This window comes from Giraffa tippelskirchi, chromosome 11 (assembly GCF_054371585.1).
Source record: "Giraffa tippelskirchi isolate mGirTip1 chromosome 11, T2T-mGirTip1v1.2.pri, whole genome shotgun sequence".
Taxonomy (NCBI): domain Eukaryota; kingdom Metazoa; phylum Chordata; class Mammalia; order Artiodactyla; family Giraffidae; genus Giraffa; species Giraffa tippelskirchi.
Genome location: NC_137285.1, coordinates 105,761,669 through 105,783,367, shown reverse-complemented (window position 1 = coordinate 105,783,367; position 21,699 = coordinate 105,761,669). Strand labels below are relative to the sequence as shown.

Here is a 21,699-nt window from a genome sequence, read left to right as displayed (position 1 = left end):
TCAACACCTTACATTCAAGGACTCCTCAGAAAAAACATAAGGTTCATATTTTGGTTTTACAATGAAAAGGTACTTGAACTTGGGCAAGTTGCTTAACCTGGCAAAGAATCATTTGTAGAACAATGATAATGCTAATACCAAACTTACCACTTCATTTTGAGGAGTAAATCATAAAATAAGAAGCATTAAATAAGAAGCACTGCCTTGCGCATATTAAGCATTTAATTACTAGTAGCTATTAGGAAGAACTAGTGACATCACTAGATGCCATTAAGGTATGACCAAAATCAAATCCCTTATGATTATACAGTGGTGGTGATAAATAGATTCAAGGGATTAGATCTTATAGACAGAGTGCCTAAAGAAATATGGACAGATGTTTGTAACACTGTACAGGAGGCAGTGATCAAAACCATCCCCAAGAAAAAGAAATGCAAAAAGGCAACATGGTGGTCTGAAGAGGCTTTACAAATAGCTGAGAAGAAAACAGAAGAGAAAGGCAAAAGAGAAAGGAAAGATATACCATCTGAATACAAAGTTCCAGAAAAGAGCAAGGAGAGATAACAAAGCCTTTTAAAGTGAACAATGCAAAGAAATAGAGGAAAACAATAGAATGGGAAAGACTAGGGATCTCTTATAGAAAATTAGAGATACTAGGGAACATTTCATGCAAAGATAGGCACAATAAAGGACAGAAACGGTATGGACCTGACAGAAGCAGAAGATATTAAGAAGAGGGGGCAATAAAACACAGAAGAACTATACAAAAAAGATCTTAATGACTCAGATAACCATGATGGCGTGATCACTCACCTAGAACCAGACACCCTAGAGTATGAAGTCAAGTGGGCTTTAGGAAGCATCACTACGAACAAAGCTAGTGGAGGTGATGGAATTCCAGCTGAGCTATTTCAAATCCTAAAAGATGATGCTGTGAAGTGTTGCACTCTATATGCCAGAAAATTAGGAAAACTTCAGCAGTGGCCACAGGACTGCAAAATTGTCAGTTTTCCTTCCAATCCCAAGAAGGGCAATGCCAAAGAATGTTCAAACTACCACACAATTGCACTCATTTCAAATGCTAGCAAAGTAATGCTCAAAACCCTTCAAGCTAAACTTCAACAGTCTGTGAATCAAGAACTTCCAAAATAAAAGCTGAATTTAGAAAAGGCAGAGGAACCAGAGATCAAACTGCCAACATCCACTGGATCATAGAAAAAGTTAAGAGTATTCCAGAAAAACATCTACTTCTGCTTCATTGACTATGTTAAAGCCTTTGACTGTGTAGATCACAGCAAACTATAGAAAATTCTTAGAGAGATGAGAATACCAGAACATCTTATCTGCCTTCTGCAAAACCTGTATGCAGGTCAAGAAGCAACACTTAGATCTGGACATGGAACAATGGACTGGTTCAAAATTGGGCAAGGAGTATGTCAAGGCTGTATATTGTTACCTTATTTAACTTATATGCAGAAGTGTATAGTCGCTCAGTCATGTCAAACTCTTTATAACCCCATGGACTGTAGCCTGCTAGGCTCCTCCATCCATGGGATTGTTCCAGGTAAGAATACTGGAGTGGGTTACCATTTCCTTCTCCAAGGGATCTTCCTGACCCACGGATCAAATTCAGGTCTCCTGAATTGCAGGAAGATCCTTTACTGTCTGAGCCACTGGGGGATATGCAGAGTACACCACCCGAAATGCTGGGGTGGATGAATCACAACTTGGAATCAAGACTGCAGGGAGAAACATCAATAACCTCAGATATGCAGATGATACCATCCTAATGGCAGAAAGTGAAGAGGAACTAAAGAGCCTCTTGATGAAGGTGAAGGAGGAGAATGAAAAAGTTGCCTTAAAATTCAATATTTAAAAAACTAAGATCACTGCATCTGGTCCCATCATTTCATGGCAAATAGATGGGGAAATAATGGAAACAGTGACAGACTTTATTTTCTTGGGCTCCAAAATCACTTGGACAGTGACTGTAGCCATGAAATTAAAAGACACTTGCTCTTTGGAAGAAAAGCAATGACAAACCTGGACAGTATATTAAAAAGCAGACATTACTTTGCCTATAAACATCCTTATAGACAAAGCTATCGTTTTTCCAACAGTCATGTACGGATATGAAAGCTGGATAATAAAAAAGGCTGAGCACTGCAAAACTGATGCCTTCAAACTGTGGTGCTGAAAAAGACGTCTGAGAGTCCCTTGGACAGCAAGGAGATCAAACCAGTCAATTCTAAAGGAAATCAACCCTGAATATGCATTGGAAGGACTGATGCTGAAGCTGAAGCTCCAATACTTTAGCCACTGATGCAAAGAGCCAACTCATTGGAAAAGACTCTTTGGGTTGGACCCATAGGATGCTGGGAATGATTGAAGGCAGGAGGAGAACGGGACGACAGAGAATGAAAGGTTTGGCTGGCATCACAGACTCAATGGACATGAGTTTGAACATGAGATGGTGAAGGACAGGGAAGCCTCGTGTGCTTCAGTCCATGGGGTCGCAAAGAGTTGGGGTCGCAAAGAGTTGGGACACGACTGAGCGACTGAACAACAACAATCAGGAAGAACAAATATAAATTCTGAATTTTAGTGGCATGACTTCAAATTCAATAGAAAAAAAAATAAAGACTAACATTATTCAAATAGCTTTTTAGCTCAGTAAAATCCATAGAAATGCATAGTTCAAAGCCTATGATGAAACTATAAACTTAACTTGCCAAGTCACATTATATAAAATTAATGTCAATACTCAAGTTACCAAATTTCCTAGTTGCTACAGGGTAAGAAAAAAACAGATTATAACCAAAACTTTTAATTCTGGCAAGTAAGATCAGTGATTTTTTAAACAAAGTGAAATTATGTTGACTTTACTTGCCATTTAGTAAAAAAGTCCAACATTTCCTCATCTCCTTTAAAATACCAAGAATGATTAAAGTATTCTGTGTCCTGGACATAAACTGAGTTTTTCATTTATCTATTTCTAAAAACTAATTTAAATAACCTGAAGCAAAGCACTTAATTTTGAAAGTACTCTAACATGATTATGAACAAGTTAGCTCAAGTTATTATATCATTTTTCACAAAATAATAAACAAAGACAGCTATAAGGACGTTTGCCTACAATACACAGTACCTAAAAGTATGGGATTCAGAACACAGTACTGACTTCAGCTGACTGTTAATTGAGTCTTTACATCTCTGGACAGCAAGATACATAGAACCAAAAGCAGTAAAAAACCACCACCACTTCCCTCCCAACAAAAAAAAGAAAAAACCAAAATACCCGTCATAAATCCTTTTGCCATCTATAATTTATAACTGGTCAAGCTTAGAGTTGCTAAAAGAACTAAAAATTTTGGATCTAGACCAAAAAAAAAAAGTCTGAACATTATCTACCACTACCTACCACTGTGCTTTTTTGTTAGCATACAGATCCAAAGCATGAAAAGTTTAGCAGAGCTGGCAATAAAACAATAATTAGTTCTATCAGAAAGACTCTAAAGCAGAAGCTACAGCTGACAGGATGACTCATGGAGAATTTTTCATGGTGTTATTAGTTTTAAACTTCTGGACCTTGCAATACAAACCACAGAATGACAAGGAACAAGGAGCTCAGCTCGGTGTAGATCCAAAAATGATTCACTAGAATGTAACGTTAAGATCTCAAATTAACTTTTTAAACATAGCTTAGCATACTGCCACTTTTACTGAAGAATTTCAAACACAAGACAGACGCCAAGTAAATGTCTCTTGTTTTGTGGACATACTTTGACAAATCAAATAGTAAATTCTAAATTATTTTAATTCTCTGTCAGAGATATTATACATTTCATATTGGTTGTTTCTGAACTGGGAAAAGTAAGTCATAAGAGAAAATAACAGCTTATTAAACTTCCATCTCTTTATTGATAATCTGGAACATTATCACTTTTGTGAGTATTTTCTGTAAGGTTTCTAACTAAATTTCCTTTGAGATCATGAGTATCACTACTAACTTACACAGTGTCTTTTTAAGACTTCAAATTACTCAAAAAAAAAAAAAGTTAAAAAAAAAACCATCTGAAAAAAGCCTGAGACCTTGAAACTACTTAAGTATTCTCATACCATTCAACACCAATTAAAACATCAAACACATTAAACAAAAATCAGCAAGAAACTGGACTCTACAGAATAATCTCAGGACTTATAGGGTCAATGCATGATTTTCTTTGGATAGGGTTGTTGCTGGTCAATTGCAAAGTCATCGTGTCTGACTCTTTGCAACTCCACGGACTGAAGCATGCCAGGTTTCTCTCTCCTTCACTATCTCCTGGAGTTTGCCCAAACTCATGTCCATTGAGTAGGTGATGCTATCTAATCATCTCATCCTCTATCATCCCCTTCTCCTGCCTTCAGTCTTTCCCAGCATCAGGGTCTTTTCCAATGAGTCAGCTCTTTGCATCAGGTGGCCAAAGTATTGGAGCTTCAGCCTCAGCATCAGTTCTTCCAATGAATATTCAGGGTTGATTTCCTTTAGGATTGACTGGTTTGATCTCCTTGCTGTCCCAGGGACTCTCAAGAGTCTTCTCCAGCACCACAACTCAAAAGCATCAATTCTTTGGCACTCAGCCTTCTTTATGGCCCAACTCGCACATCCACACATGACTACTGGGAAAGCCATAGCTTTGACTATATGGACCTTTGTCAGCAAAGTGATGTCTCTGCTTTTTAATATGCTGTCTAGGTTTGTCATAGCTTTCCTCCCAAGGAGCAAGCGTCTTTTAATTTCATGGCTGCAGTCACCATCTGCAGTGATTTTGAAGCCCAAGAAAATAAAATCTGTCACTGCTTCCAATTTTTCCCCTTATATTATAGATAGGAATTTAAATCTTAACCTTGTTTCACAATTCCTCTTTCCGGATTTGTTTGTGACAATAAAAATGAAAGAGAGAGAGAAAGACCTCCTAACCTGGGACGGGCATGTTTCCCAACAAGGATTTACATCAACATATAAAATTAAATGCTCAAATTTTGTAAGCTGCAGTGACAATTATGGAAAATTTACAGGGATAAGCTTCTTCAAATTTGGCAAAAGATACAACTGTGCTTCTGAAAAAGTAGAAGTCCTTAGTTGTTAGCTTTTTACCTTTTGCATTGAGCTGCCATTGAGATACCTTGACAATTTAATAAAATATAAAATAGTATGTCAACATTTTTTCTATTACATAAAAAACTAAATTATTTTCTATTATATAAAAAATTTAAATTATTATATATCGCTTAAAAATAGCATTGTATAGCAAGGACTACCAATTCAACAAGAAAACAAATTATAATGGATTTCTCTTAAGAGCTCTTAAATACTTATCAAGTGTCAACACAAGTACAGTAATAGGATTTCTTTTATTTCTAAAATCTTGGGAGAAGGAAAAACCACCAAAGCTACATTAACTCCCAAATCACAGAATATTATCCTTGATCTCTGCTTAGCTTCAGGCACACAGTGTGTACTCATTCCTTGACTACAAGAAGCCTAATCACTGCCATAGCTATATTCAACCAAGTAACGCCCCAAAATCACAGGACAAGAAAATATATGGAATAAGCAAAGTATATGCTTAGTTCCCATATACAATAAAAATGTTCAAAATTTCCTTGATCTAAACCAACACAGGTCTATTTCTTTTGAGGAAATTAAAACCTTATACACTTTCTGGGAAGAACTTTAAGGGAATAAGGATTGAGCATATTCTATGTTTTCCACTTACAATTTTTAAAATTTATGTAAATAATGCATTATGGGTAAGGATTTTGATTACTTATCCTTATATTAAAGTTATATTCCTTAGCTGGTGAGATAGTTCTATAAATAATGAAAATTTAGAGGCTATATGAATATAAAATATAGGTAAAATAAGACTACAAAACAAACTGATGGACAGCCAGTTTCATTACAATTAAATTTTCTATATAACACACCTTCCACATCCATAAAAATGTGTTATTTTCTTCTGAGGAAATTAATTTTCATTGAAAATAGTTTTACTGGATATGTATATAATGAATGCTCTGATGAAAATTTTGGTTTTAAAACTAGGGAGACTTCTCTTCATAAATGCTTTGGTTTTGCAATCAAATAATAACAACTCATTTTCTCTTAGCTATCCACTTAGTTTATCATAAAACCACACTTTCTGCTGCCAAACCTGAATACACCAAATTTTCAAACTACTGCAAAAAAAAAAAAAAAAAACCTCCAATTTTGTGGAGCAAAGTTGAGAAAATCAGATATATGCATGCCTTTTCACCCTTTCTTCTACAAAAGTTTTTCTTGACCTAAAACCAAGGAACTAGAGCGGAGGTATACTCAATAACAATGGCTCACCACAATACTTAATCTGAAAAGGTAGAGGGAAAGAGTATTTCAATTGTTTTGACCTTCTTACATTATCTCAGAACTGAGAATCAGTGCTTTATAAAGTTCAGTTCATTTTTTTTTTTGAGTTTTAAAATGAATTTATTCAAGAATGGTCCTAGGAAGGCAACGTTTGATTTGTCATAAAAAAAAGTTCTGTTTCTTCATGCTGTATAATAAAGAGGGTACAGAGTTATGAGCTTCTTTCTATTGGAATTCTCTGATAATATAGCACAGAGTAGTCATTTCTGCAATGCTAGAATAAATTTAAAAAAAAGTCTCTTCTATGCTTCTCTTCAAAAAGCGATGAACAGTAACAGGATGGCATTAAAAAGCCATTTCTTTTTTCTATTCATTCTGTAGTATTGGAGCCAGTATTTTTACCATCACAGGTTACAATTTTCACTTTATCGACTTTAATAAGTTCTGTCACCTCTCTGAATTCAACATCATTCAATACAAAAGTCCACACGTTATCGCAGAATCTGTACTTATTTAGAGACCCCCTGAAATTGACTCAGTTCCTGACCCTCTGTGCCAACGCTGAATTTAGTCTTATCAAACTGAAGTAGAACTTGAAGGGCAAGTTGGGGGGTAATCTGTTGAGACTGTATAAGCTCATCGAGGCTTTCCTGAAGACTGTTTCCCAGTGTGGTATTTATGTACAACTGATATGCCATGGCTTAGGAGGGAGAAATTCTTTTTCTTATTCAGGCTCACATTGATGTCCTAGGGAATAGGCGCTTCCCGCCTCAGAGCGGACAGAAGTGGCGCAGCCAGGAGCTCAGCCTCAGGTACCTACTTCCCTGACCACCTCTCCCGCCGCAGCAGAGAGTAAAGTTCAGTTTATTTTGAATCCACTGACATTCAGTTCTGTTTTCTCCCTTGGATGATAAAAATGTGACTTATTTTAACAACTTAATACCTAAGACTATTGATGTTAATAATTTCTAAATAAATCTATGCTACTAAGAGCATTTTATAACATTCTCAAGATAACTCCTCTCTCACAAAGAATTGAGGAATTATTTTCCCAAAATGTAAAGTTTCCTATTAAGCAATGATTCTCTATTTCTTAATATGAAAAAATATCTTTTCACTCTCAAAGAAACACATGTACACAATTTAAAAAGACAAAATAGAAACCAAAAATTCTTCCATAATCTCAATACCTAGAATTTTTATGAGTACGTCCCCTATCTTTTCTCAAGGTATAGACTACTGTATTTGTATATAGCATAAACACAGTGTATAAAAATTCTTTTCATAAAACTTAAAGCATACCAGACATATTATTTGGTAATTTTTTTAACTTAATAAAACATCAACATAATTTACATCATTACTTTTTTTTTTTTTTTACCACAGCAATGGTTTTAAACTGTGCTGCATAAAATTCTAGGACCCTCAGGGGAAAAAAATGGGCAGATGGAGATTCTGGGTTTCCCATATATCAGAGCTGTTTAACTTTTATTTATTTTATATATTGAACTTACAAGTGAGATAAAGATTTGAAAAACAGGGCTCCAGATCTTTCTTGATAACTGCAATGTGCTTTGTGATACAGCTATTTAATTAACTTAACCAATTCCCTTTTGTAAATATTTAGGCTAGCTCCAGCTTTACAGTATAATAAACAATGTTGTAACAAAATATCCTTGTAACTCAAGGTATGCACTCCCTGTTGATTTCTTCCTTAAGATGAAGTTATCTATAGTAAGGAATCCACATGGGAGTTTGGCTGGAAGTCAAGAGGAGTTTCTGTGTGTACAAGGTAAACAGAACATAGAAGACACAGCAGTCTCCTAGCTCAATCCTGTGAACTCATTTCTAACCCTTATGGAAACACACAGAAGCAAGAAGCTGAAGGAGCTGTTTTAGGAACAGACTTTGTAAGACAAAGGTCCAAGGTAACATTACTTTGGAGCCCAAGTGCCAAAGTGTGTCACCAAACAGGTGAAAGAGATCGTTAAAAAAATCGTTAAAAGTAAAAATGGACAAAGCAGAGATACACATAACAGAAGTTAGAGGTATATTATCCACAGAGTGAATAAATGCCAAAAAGCTACACCAAATTCATGTTTTCAAATAATTCTGTATTTATTAATTATAACACCATCATTACATTTGAAAGAAAAGCAAGCAAAGATATGGAAGATGCTTTACTTACATACACAATACAGGAATTGTACTTAGTACAAAGAGAAATTCTCAGTTCCCCTGCACTAAACATGGAAACAATCCTTAAACTGGGAACCAGCACAATTGCTGTGGGTTAAATTGTGTCCTCCACAAGACACGTTGATGTTCTAACTCCTAGTGCTTGTGAATGTGATCACACATTCTTGGTGTCATATCTAAGAAAGCTTTCCCTAACATAACAAAGGCCTACATTTTTCTCCTACATTTTCTTCTGAAAGTTTAATTATGTTCAATTTTACTATTAGGTCTGTAACATATTTTACAATAATTTTTGAACAGGGCATGAATATGGACAGAAATTTCTTTTTTTTTTTTTTTAAGAAATTTCTTTCTTTCCATAGGGATATCCCATCGTTCCAGCATCATTTGTTGGCAAGACCATCCTTTTCCTATTGAATTGCCTTTACACTTTTGTTGAAAATCAGTTGTACATACATATGTGGGCCTATTTATGAAATACCAGAGGTGAAATGCCTTTCTCATCACGTATCAGAGGATGAAACGTCAAAGTGTCTGCTGCTCAGTCATGTCAGACTCTGCAACCCCACGGACTGCAGCCTGCCAGGTTCCTCCATCTATGAACTTCTCCAAGCAAGAATATTGGAATAGATAGCTGTTCCCTTTTCAAGGTGATCTTCCTGATCCAGGGATCAAACCTGGGTCTCCTTCATTGCAGACGGGTTCTTTACTGTCTAAGCCACCAGGGAAGCCCACATCAGAGGGTATATAATATCAACTTGACATCACTAGTAATATTACTCTTGGTCATTTGGATAAGACAGCATTTGCCAGATTTTGCCCTGTAGGTTTTTTTTCCCTTTCAATATTCTATTCTTTAGAAGCGAGTCACTAAATCCAACCCATACTAGGGGTTGGGAAGATTAAGCTCCATCTTCTGAAGGAGGCAGAATTCATGTATACCATTTGGAACTCTTACCATAAGGAAAATTTGTATCTTCTCCTATACTTAATTTATGCAATCATTTCTACCAGCATGAATTCATGTATATTTATTTTATACTTTTGAGTTCTAATCAGTACTACATTCTTTTACTGCTCAAAAAAAGGATTCCAGCTTAAGCCATTGAGAGTTTTTTCAGGTTGGCATCTGTGTTCCCCACTGTTTTACTTTTTTGAGCACTTCCTTGTTTCTGGCACTACAAAGGCTCCAGGTTCATCTTATATTTTGCCTACTCCAGCCCTAGAATCAATCATTTCTCAAAGGAGTCTTTTATGGGACTGGTATTTAGAAACCAAGATCTGGGAGCTAAACGTGCTTGCTGCTACTGGGGTGTCAACAGTTCTTGGCCCTATTAGCAGACAAAGCTAAGAAATTCATGTGTACATATACACACATCTGTAATTGTTTCTGCATTTATCCACCTGTATATTTATTAAGCTAAAGATGAGTTCACACTAATGTCTCTGATTCTAATCCAGTACCAAAGGGTTCACCTTTCCCTTTTGCTTAACTTCCCTGACAGTGAGAAATCTAGCTCCCATCTATGTATGTGTGTGAGTTCATATATGTATGTATATACATACATATACATGTCTTTTATATGTTCACATATACGTTTTATATGTTCTCATTTATATATAAGACATAGGTATATATACTTACATATTTATGTTTATAATTATATTGCTGAGATCTGTAACATTCCAAACCACAATTTACCTAAATTGCTAAACTTAGTGGCATGGTATTCATAATATTCCTTTATTATCTATTTAATATTTATAGATCTGTACTGGTATCACCTCTCTCATTCCCAAAATCGGTAATGTCTTCTCATCTTCATTCCTGACTAACCTGATTAGAGGTTTAACAACTTTACTGATATTCTCAAAAGAACCAGCTTTTGCTTTCACTGATTTTCTCTATTTTTTCTACTTCATTGACTCCCACTCTGATCTTTATCATTTCTTCTCTTCTGCTTAATTTAAATTTCCTCTTATTTTCCTAGTTTCTTAAAATGGAAGTTGAAAGGTCATTGACTTTAGACCTTTCCTCTTTCCTAATAGGTGGCTTTTTTAAAAAATTAATTTATTTGGCTGCAATGAGTCTTCACTGCGACACCCGGGGTCTCTGTTGGGTCATGTGGATCTCTGCTGTGGTGCTCAGAGGGCTCCAGTAGTTGCAGCACACGAGCTCTCTAGTTGCACCACGCAGGCTGAGTTGCTCCACAGCATGTAGGATCTTTATTCCCCGACAAGAGATTGAATCTGCATCCCCTGCGTTGAAGGTGGATTCTTAACCACTGTACCACCAAGGAAGTCCTTCTGATAGTTCTTAAATTCTAATAATGTAATTTTTAAAGTAATGCTTTAGTGGCATTCCACAAATTCTGATATGTTGTGCTTTCATTTTCATTCAGCACAAAATAAGTTCCCATTTCCCTTCTGATTTCTTCTTTGACTCATGGGTTATTCAGAATTCTTCTGTTCAATTTCCAAATATTTGAAGACTTTCCATAAATCTTTTATTGATGTCCAACAATTTCATTGTGGTCAGAGAACACACTTTAATATTAATTTATGCAAACTTATTTTGTGGTCCAGAATATGGTCTATCTTGGTGAATGTTCCATGGTGCACTTGTAGAAAATAGAAGTATATTATGTTGTTGGCTAGAATGTTCTATAAATGCTGCTGCTGCTGCTAAGTCACTTCAGTCGTGTCTGACTCTGTGTGACCCCACAGATGGTAGCCCACCAGGCTGCCCCGTCCCTGGGATTCTCCAGGCAAGAATACTGGAGTGGGTTGCGATTTCCTTCTCCAATGCATGAAAGTGAAAAGTGAAAGTGAAGTCGCTCAGTCGTGTCCGATTCTTAGCGACCCCATGGACTGCAGCCTACCAGGCTCCTCTGTCCATGGGATTTTCCAGGCAAGAGTACTGGAGTGGGGTGCCATTGCCTTCTCCGTCTATAAATGCAATTAGATCAAATTGGTCAACAGAGTTAAGTGTTTCATATCCTTGCTGATTTCTAGTCTACTATTCTCAATTATTGAGAGATATTGAAGTCACTGTTATTGGTTGCGGATTTGTCTATTTGTCATTTTTGTATGTCAGTTTTGTTTCACGAATTTCAAAGCTGTTACTAGATGCACAGAAGTTTCGAGCTGCTGTTTTCTTTTTTATTGACTACTTTATCATTATGAAGTGACTTTATTTCTAACAATATTTTTGCTTGAAATCTACTTTATCTGCTATTAACATATTCACACCAACTTTACTGTGATTGGTGTTAGCACAGTATATCTTTTCCTATCCTTTTACTTTAAAAAATAATAATAATTTATTTCAATTGGAGGCTAATTACTTTACAATATTGCAGTGGTTTTTGCCATACATTGACATGAATCAGCCATGGGTGTACCTGTGTTCCCCATCCTGAACCCTACTCCCCATCCTTTTACTTTTAAATTTTGTGTATTTATTAAGGTATTTTTCTTGTAGGCAGCATATAGTTGGGCTTTGCTGTTTTATCCAATCTGATAATCTTGGCCTTTTAATTGGGGTGTTTAGGCCATTTTCCTTTAATGTGATTACTGATATGGATAGGTTTAAGTCTATCATCATTGCTATTTGCTTTTCATTTGTCTCATTTGTTCTTTGTTTCCCCTTTTCGTTTTTTCACTTTCTTTTGGATTAAATTATTTTAATCAATTAATCGACTGATTTTTTTCCAGTTTCACTGAAAAAATAATAGACATATCACTGTGTAAGTTTAAGGTGCACAGTATGATGACCTAATTTACACATAATGTGAAACGATTACCACAACAGGTTCAGCTAACATACATGTTCTCATAAAGATACAATAAAAAGGAAAGAAGAAAAAAGGAAAAAAAAGTTTTCTCCTTGTGATGAGAACTCTTAGAATTTACACTCTTAACAACTTTCCTACATTATATAGCAGTGTTAGCTATAGTCATAATGTTGTAGCTGACTGATTTTTAAAACAATTTTAATATTCTGTTAACTTGTCTGACTCACTCACTAAACCTTAAATTACCTAAAGGTAAACAACATGTTCTATGTGACTTTGTATTTCAACTAGTAGAGTGCTGAGCATATACTTGACAATAGATGTTTACTAAATGCATTTATTCATTTAAAATTTTTTATTTAGGATTATAGAGGATATAAGTGATTCCCAATCCAGAAACCACCATTTTATTTTACTACTATTTTATCTATTACTTTCCTCAGAGCCAAGCTGGCTCAGAGAAAAATGACTCTGTCTATAGCAAAAGAGATGAGCCTTTTTGGCCTAATGGTAATTCCATTCTTGGGTATGTGATTAATTCAGAAAGAGACTGAAGAATAGAAACAAAGTTGTGGATGCATCTCTTACTCTTGAGAGAAACACATGAAATTTCTCCTCTTCACTAGAGGTGAATGAGGAAGCAAGTAGCCCTGACAGCTAGTTAGCATCCAATCTTAAGTTTAGTTAAACTCATCTAGTTTAAGACGAAAGTGACAATGATAGCAAAAGAGGAAAAACGAAAAGAACCTGGGCCACTCACAGAGTTAAGCTACTAAATCAAAAATCCCTCAACCCTACCAACAGACTTTTTGTGTGAGCCAGGAAATGTCTTTACCGTCCTTACACCTTAAGTCGGTTTGACTTAGTTTCCTTTTATGGGCAGTCAAATGCATACTAAGTTACATGAACAGCAAACTGTGCCACACACTGTTCTAGACATTGGAGGTTACATCAGTGAACAGATAAGGCCTCCGCTCTCAAGAAGCTTATATTCTACAGGAATACAACAGTCCAAACAGATAACTGTACCAAATAATTTCAGACAGTGGTAAGTGCTATGAGAAAAATAAAAGAGATGTAACTGGGACTAAATGGGTTAAGTTAGTTTACTCAAAGAAGACATCTAAGGCGTTTGAGTTGAGATGTAAATGAGGTAAAGAAGCCACTGGTGAGAAAATCTGGAGCCAGAGGGTTATGGGAAAAGGGAACAGCTAGTACAAAGGTCACAAGGGAGAAGAAGTTTAGTGTTTTTGAGAAATATGAGGTTCACTGTTGCTTGAGCATAGAGAACGACCAAGAGAGTAGTACTTAGGAGACATCAACAGATGTTAGACAGGAATCAGATAATGTAAGAATGCGAGCCATATCAACAAATTTAGATTTTACTCAAAGTACAATGGAAAACCACTATAGGTTTTTGAGTCATCACCTGATTTGTTTTAAAGGAGCCTTCTGATGAATGAACTTTCACATTCCATTTATTTGCATACTAAAAAAGTTACTTGCCTAGTAGCGCAGACAGTTAAGAATCTGCCTGCAATGCAGGAGACCCAGGTTCAATCCTTGGGTTGGGAAGATTCCCTGGGGGAAGGCATGGCAACCCACTCCAGTATTCTTGCCCAGAGAATTCCATGGACAGACCATGGGATCACAAAGAGTCAGACATGACTGAGCAACTAACACACACAAGAAAGTTCAGTTCAGTCTATTTTACATAACAGTGTATTTTGCCCCAAATATCAATACTTGGGAAGCACTTAATATATGGAGAATACTACACAAAGCTTATAATGTTGATACAGTCTGTCCCACCAAGCATGAATTCCACATTATCTTGAAATTAGATTTAGGAAAAAGAATAAAATGAGGGAACTAGTAAAGAAACAGAGATACCTATTACATTGTCTTTTCTATCCTAAATTCTCTAGATAACATCTGAAACTCACAGATTTAATTTTTTTTTTAAAGCATAACATGACTGAGAGGCATCTGGTAAACTTATAACCATAGCTCAGTCATTTAGTCTTTGCTCAGGCAAGTGTTTCAGCCGTGTTCTAACATAAGTATTTGGATTTTTCCAAGAGCTGATGTCAGGGCTTTTCACAGAGACAGAAAAGCATTTACAGGCCAGAGAAGGAAAAAGGGTTTCCCCAGCAGTTATGCTCAATGTGGCCTTTGTACTGTTCCACTGCTAATGGCAGGAAGACCCTGCTAGATAAAGCTATTTAGTTCCTGAAAAAAATTCTACCATGGGAGGGTGAAGGTGAGTGAACGGAGGGAATCCAGTTTAGTTTTACATCAATGCTCAACCCAAATTTAAACAAGCTCATCATCAGCACAAAAGTTTCTGAATGAGAAAAATTGTTTTGCTGAAGTTGTATGTTAAAGAGGAGATAAACTGGCTGGAAATAATCATAAATTAAAGAGGTAAAGAAAAACAAAGTAAGCTGGTCTGTATTTCCTGAGGCCAGATTCCCTGAAAAACATTTATTTGGGAAGAATATTTATTAGTTGAGGAACACTCAATACCTTCAGGTTCACTTGGTAGTTAAAAACTATGCTAGGCAGACTGCTCCAAATATATGCCCTCCATATCTATGATAAGAATAATCATTAACAATTGAAACCATGATAATATTAGCTAAAACTTACTTGAGTAGTAGTTTTACTTGAGTACTTACCATATGCCAATCTCTGCATTAAGTATTTGATACATATATATCAGTTAATTGTATTCTAACAAAGATTCAAAGAGATAAATATTATTTTTAGCTTCATTTTATAGTAGAAAAATGTGAGATTCAAGGAAGCTAAGTAACTTATACAAGTTATATAACTAGTAGATGGAGCCCTTTTGGCTGAAAACCCTCACAGTCTCACTACAGCCCCTGCTCTCAACCTCTAGATTACTATCTTCCAACAAACATTATCTTCCTTTTGTATTTTTTTTTTTACAGTTAACTAAAAGTTTTCACATGAGTGAGGAGCAGAAAACTAGATCTGGTATAACTACAAAATATTTAGCTAGAAAGGTATTTATACCCTTTATTCCTTTTAGGCAAAGATAAGCCAATATAAACTGGTTACAAAAGAATTCCCAATCATACAGAATCTGTGTCCCCAAATCTCAAAGTCTGGTTGAGAATTTCATTAATATCTATTTGCCAAGAGGGCAACTTGCCAGAGTTTCATCTGAAGAAAAATCTGTTTCTACCTAAAAGTGTTTCTTCATGGCAATGTTCTCAGAAACCTCTCATTCCTTCAATAAACATGCATTAAACTCCAGGTAAAGATGGAAAAGAAAAGCAGTTTTACTGCACTAGGCTTCCTCACACTAAAAGCAAAAATAAGAGGGGACAAAAATCCATCTTCTCCATGAAAGAGTACATCAGTATAACCTTAAACCACTAACTACAAAACATACTTGCCATATCTATTAAATTCTTGATCCACACCAAGGAGGTCTTTAGTAGACCTGAACAGGAAACAGATCTCCCTAAACCTAGGGATCACACTTGCAAACCCAGACCTTATTGTTCTAGAGCCTTGTTCTTAACTACTATGCTTTATAGGTATAAAAAGAATATTCAAAAATACATTTTTTTAAATTCTGAAAAATATAGAATAATTTTAATCTGAAGATGGAAGGATACAATGCACCCTATAAAAAGATATAAAATAAAATAAATGACCCTAACACATATACTGCAACTGGGTTTGCAACTCAGCTTCTCTGCTTACTATCTAATCTTAAGCAAGTTCCTTAATCTTTCTGTGACTTAGTTTCTTTTGTTGCAGCAATTACTGGCATATGTTGCATGTACAGTAAATGTTAGCTGTTATTAACTATTCCATCTTCCTGTTACCTACTCTTCTTTTTCTGTTAGTGTTCAGAAGGTCTGTGTGGCTCACAGCCAAGTTCTTCAAGTCACAGAGTTCTCTGTGCTGTGTTCTGGCGGCAGTTATGAAAATTAAAGATTTTTAAATAAAGAGCTACATGAGCACCTAGACAAAAAAAAATTAAGTTATGTGCAAATGGGAAAGATTAAGTTACTAGCCTCAAGATTTCTCCACAGTAAGACTCCCTATGCTAGAAGCCATGACTCCCTTGTGAGAAGACAAAGTATACAACGTCTAACCTTCCTTTAAAAGTTATTATATGTACTAGAAATAGAAATAAATCTTTAGAGAAATAAGGAAATAAAGCACTTATCAGCTCTTCTTGGGAGAGGGGGAGAAACACTAATTAAAGCCAAAATTCATCCAATAAAAAATAAATAAATAAATAAAGAACTCAGGAATGCAGATGGTAAGGTAAAAGAATTGAAGGTAAGCACTAAATCAATTAAAATGCAGAAATTAATACATGGTAACAAAAGCCACCCCCACAGCTATCCAATAGAAGACGAGTTTCCTCAATGGAGAATGTCTTAATCTTGTGCTCTCATGTACTTTGGAACACAGTACTCATTTTTTTAAAGCATTTATTTGTTGATCTATCACCCACCCCACCTCTAATTTGCAAGAATATAAATTCTATGACATGAGGATCTCTGGTTCACCTCTGTAACTCGGGACAGTCCTAGGCGAAGAGTAGGTACTCAATAAGTAACTGTCTAATGAAAGACAGTAGATGCTGTCAGATGGACCTCCTCTACCCTCTGGGCCCTAACCAACTGCCATCTGGACATGTCCATTTAGATATCCCTCTGGCACCTCAAATTCAGTTAAGTCTAAAACTGAATTCTTACTCTGCCTCTCAAAACCTGCTTCGCCATCTCAATAAATAGACCACCATCCACCTAGCTGTTTCAGTCAGATCTAGAAGTCATTAATGACAACCTTCTTCCCCAGGACCCAACATCCAATACATCAACTCTCCATCCATCCAATGATGTTTATTGAGCACTACCTGTATACCAGGCACCGCTCTAGAGACTGAAGACACAAAATAAATGTCACTATCTTCAAGGAGTTAACATTCATCATCACATTCCAGTGATCTGACCTTCAATACATATCTCCAATTTGTCTTTTTCTGACTTCACCATTGCTAGCTTACAGCTAGCCATATCATCTCAAACCTAGACTATTGCACTAGTGGCCTTACCACTTCTACTCCTGCACACATCCTTCATTTTCCCAAATAGCAGCCATATAATTTCAAAATACAAATCTTAGCATGTTCCTCCCTTGCTTAAATTCTTTCTCATTGCATTTAGGAAAAGAAAAAATCCAAACACCAAACATGACATGCAAGGCCTAAATATAAAACACAGCTCTTGCTACCTTTCTAATCTCAACTTTACCACCCTCTCCTGCTCATTCCCTACGCTCCAGTCACAGTGGCCTACCTATATTGCTTAATATGCATGCTTCCTGCCAAAAGGATTATCTTGCATTCTGCTCTGAGCCACTCTCCCTACCCACCCAACTCCTGAGTATAGTTTAGGTCTCTGCTTAAACGTTGCTACATCAGAAAGGCCTTTCCTGACCTCAGTTTCCAATTTAAATTAAGCTCCTCCTGTTATACTGTTTTGCATAATTAACCTTGTTCTCTCTTTTTCAATAGTTTACCACATTTTATAATTATTTAATTATTTCGTGTTCAATGTTATTCTACACAATTAGACATCTCCATTAGTACATAGTAAATCCTGATTAAGTCCTCAAAATGTTCAAGAAATATTTGCTGAATGAATTAATAACTCAACCAAAGAATCAAGAAGTGAACTTCTAAGCAACGGAAAAAGCATATGCTGATGTGTTTAGAGAAAATTCAAGTAGCTCAGTATGGCTGGAGCATGGGGGTTGGGTGGGAAGAGAGTAAAGATGTCTGGAGAGATAAACAATAGCCAGATCAAAGGGGGTCTATATGTCATAAAAAGGAATTTAAACTTTGGTTTCAGCTTCTATAGGTATTGAATGTTTTAGACTATGAGACTCTCTGGAGAGGGTTTCAAAAGAGGTCTGCAACATTCTTTCTCCAAAGAACCACTGCTGAAGACAATGCAGGTATACTAATAGACTATAAGCCAGGCAGTAATATGATCCAATATGTATTCTAGAAATACTGCCTTGCAAATAACACAATGAATGGGCAGGAAAGATATGAAACTGGGGGCTGGAAAACTAATTAGAAAATAACAGTATTTCTAGATTAAAAAATGATGAAGAGTTTAATAACAAAGGTAATGAGAATAGGGGCTAAACACCAAAAAAAATACTATGGAAATAAGCATGGAAGTTCCAACAAATTTAGAGAAAAAGGAGGGAAAGGAACTCCAAGGAGTCTGGCTTAGATAATACATTTAATTGTGCCACTCACCATGGAAAGAAATGCAAGAGCAGGTTTGGGAAGTAAGCAGTTTTATGTGAGCCAAGGTACCTGCAGGACATCGTAGGGGATACATGTCTACAAAGGACGGGAGTTCAGAGAGGAGACTGATCTGGCAGCATGAGAACAGATATCATGGAAGTAGATGAGACTCCCCAAGAAATTCACTTATCATCTGTAAAATGTAAAAGTGGTTAGAGAAATCTAAATCGAAATATACTGCTACAGTAATATGATTTTAGTCATTATTATTGATTTTTATGGAATCAAAAAATCCATAAACTTGTGAAAAAATAATTTTAAAGGACATGTTCTTATATTTTTAAATTCAAATTTATGTCACAATTATAAAGCAGAAAAAATACTAAAAATGTCTAGTTATGATGTCCCTTGCAATGCCAGAATATTGACAGTGATAGAATTCACCTGTTTAAAACAAACACATGAAAAGATGCTCAACATCACTCATTATTAGAGAAATGCAAATCAAAACCACAATGAGGTATCATTTCACACCAGTCAGAATGGCTGCTATCCAAAAGTCTACAAGCAATAAATGCTGGAGAGGGTGTGGAGAAAAGGGAACCCTCTTACACTGTTGGTGGGAATGCAAACTAGTACAGCCACTATGGAGAACAGTGTGGAGATTCCTTAAAAAACTGGGAATAGAACTGCCATATGACCCAGCAATCCCACTGCTGGGCATATACACCGAGGAAACCAGAATTGAAAGAGATGCGTGTACCCCAATGTTCATCGCAGCACTGTTTACAATAGCCAGGACATGGAAGCAACCTAGATGTCCATCAGCAGATGAATGGATAAGGAAGCTGTGGTACATATACACAATGGAATATTACTCAGCCATTAAAAAAATACATTTGAATCGGTTCTACTGAGATGGATGAAACTGGAGCCCATTATACAGAGTGAAGTAAGCCAGAAAGAAAAACAACAATACAGTATACTAATGCATATATATGGAATTTGAAAGATGGTAACGATAACCGTATATGCGAGACAGAATAAGAGACACAGATGCATAGAACAATTTTATGGACTCTGAGGGAGAAGGTGAGGGTGGGACGTTCTGGGAGAATAGCATTGAAACATGTATATTATCATCTGTGAAACAGAACACCATTCCATGTTCGATGCATGAGACAAGGGCTCAGGGCCGGGGCAATGGGATGACCCAGAGGGATGGGATGGGGAGGGAGGTGGGTGGGGGGTCCAGGAAGGGGAACACATGTAAACCCATGGCTGATTCATGTCAATGTATGGCAAAAACTATTACAATATTGTAAAGTAATTAGCCCCCAACTAAAATAAATAAATTTATAAAAAAAAAAAAAGGCTATTGTATTGAAAAATACTCCAAAACCCTTTCTTCTTAAAAAATGTGATCTCTGCTACTTAAAAAAAAACCTTCTATTTGTGCAAGTGTTATCGATTTCATTTCTCACATTCATTGAAAGTCTAACCTGATAAACGGCATCAATAAAATACCCTACAGCTAACATCATGCTTAAGGTGAAAAAAGGACAGCTTTCTCCCTAAGATTAGGAACAGGACAGGGATGTCTCCTCTAATCACTTTTACTCAACACTGTACTATTCTAGCCAGTACAGTACGGCAAGAATAAATAAAAGTATCCAGGTTGGAAAGCAAGAAGTAAAACTGTCTTTATTCATACTACATGATGATCAATATAGAAAACTCTATGAAATCAACAAAAAAGCTACCAGAACTAATTAATAAGCTTAGCAAGACTGTAGAATTCAAAATCAATAATTAATTGTATAACTGTAAATTGTACTAGCAATAGAAATTAATATTGAAAAGACAATACAATTTATGATAGCATCAAAATATTAAATACATAGGGTGTGTGTGCTGTGCGCTGAGTCATGTCCAACTCTTTGTGACCCCATGGATTATAACCCGGCAGGCTCCCCTGTCCATGAGATTTTGCAGGCAAGAATACTGGAGTGGGTTGCCGCTTCCTCCTCTAGGGGATCTTCCTGACCCAGGGACTGAACCCGCATCTCTTGCACCTCCTGCATTGACAGGCATTTTCTTCACCACTAGCACCACCTTTGTCTCTCTGACAAAAGACATGTAAGACCTGCAAATGGAAAACTAGAAAAATATGGCTAAGAAAAAGTAAGACCGAAATAGAGCAATATATTGTATTCACAGACTGGAAAACTCAATATTGTTAAGATGTCATTTTAGCAACACTGATTCAACAAAATCTACAGATTCAATATAGTACCAATTAAATTCCCAACACACTTTTTTTTCAGTAATCGACAAACTGATTCTAATGTTCATACAGAAATGCAAAGAACCTAGATAGGCCAACAACTCTGATAAAGAAGAACACAGTTAAAGGATTAACTCTACTTGGTTTCAAGACTTATTATAAAGCTACAGTAGTGAAGACAGAGTGATACTGGGGTCAAGATAGACAAAGAAATTGACAGAACAGAATAGACTCCCAGGTGGCACTGGTAGTAAAGAACCCGCCAGACAATGCAGGAGATGTAAAAGACTCAGGTTTGATCCCTGGGTCGGGAAAATCCCCTGGAGAAGGGCATAGCAATCCACTCCAATATTCTTGCTTGGAGAATCCCATGGACAGAGAAGCTGAGCGCGCTGGGATTGCAAGGAGTTGGACATGACTGAAGTGACTTAGCCCACATATATATGGACAATTGATTTCCAACAAACGTTCAAAGGGAATTCAGTAGAGGAAAAGCACTTTTTTTAAAGAAATGGTGCTGGAATATTTGGATATTCATATGCAAAAATATATACTTCAATTTATACCTCAAGCCATATTTTAAAATTATTCAAAATGTACCACAGACCTAAAACTAAACTTAAAACTATAAAACTTCTAAAATCAAACTCCAGAAATATACTGGTTAGGGAAATATTTCTTGGCAGAAGGAAGTGAAGTGAAAGTT

At 36.1% G+C, this 21,699-nt stretch overlaps 1 protein-coding gene and 1 pseudogene across 25 annotated transcripts in view; both read right to left on the bottom strand.

The window, feature by feature from the left end:
* The window catches only part of ARHGEF12 (Rho guanine nucleotide exchange factor 12), a 168,578-nt gene that overhangs the window by 89,813 nt on the left and 57,066 nt on the right, over positions 1 to 21,699 (bottom strand). The window lies entirely within an intron of this gene.
* On the bottom strand, positions 6,748 to 7,182 carry LOC145526277 (transcription initiation factor IIA subunit 2 pseudogene; annotated as a pseudogene).